Source organism: Carlito syrichta, unplaced genomic scaffold, assembly GCF_000164805.1.
Source record: "Carlito syrichta isolate Samal-C Ts95f unplaced genomic scaffold, Tarsius_syrichta-2.0.1 Scaffold315939, whole genome shotgun sequence".
Lineage (NCBI taxonomy): Eukaryota > Metazoa > Chordata > Mammalia > Primates > Tarsiidae > Carlito > Carlito syrichta.
This window is the reverse complement of record NW_007260035.1, coordinates 1-806: the sequence shown is the minus strand read 5'-3', so window position 1 is coordinate 806 and position 806 is coordinate 1.

Sequence of the window (806 nt, the reverse complement as noted above, 5' to 3'; positions counted from 1 at the left end):
AAAGCAACCCCACCTTCCCTCCAAAACAGAATTGAAGAGGGGAGGGAAAGCGGAGAGGGAGAAAAATCTACAGGAAATGAAGAAAAACCAAAAGAAGAGTATGGGTCTCTCCCAGACGCCTGGGAGAGCAGACACTGAGAAAACTGACTTTGGAATGCAAACAATGAAAAGCCCCCAGAATGAAGGGTCTCAAACTGCAAATGTAGATATCAAAACAATAATGGAGAGATTAAAAAGAGTTGAGGAGACACAAGAAGAAACTAGGAAGGAGCTGATATCTGAGATAACAGTAATAAAGAATACTGTGAATGAAATAAATAACAAATTGATAAGCATGGAAAGCAGAATTACCCAAGCAGAAGAAAGAATCTCAGAGCTTGAGGCCCAAAATATAGAAATAACCCAAACTCTTAAAAACACAGAAAATAAGCTCAAAAAGACAGAACAAAACCTTCAAGAGATGAGTGACTACCTCAAGAGGCCTAACCTAAGAAAAATTGGACTCCCTGAGGCAGAAAGAGAAACAGAGACCACATTGGAACAAACTTTCCATGAGATCATTCAAGAAAACTTCCCTTATCTAATCAGTGATGCAAAAATTCAAACACAAGAGATTCAGAGAACCCCTGCAAGACAACAAATGAGAAGACCAACTCCTAGACACATAATAATTCGCCTAAATAAAGTAGGCACAAAAGAAAAAATCCTAAAGGCAGCAAGAGAAAAAGACCAGATCACCTACTATGGAAGACCAATCAGAATAGCAGCAGATTTATCTGCAGAAACCCTGCAGACTAGGAGAGCTG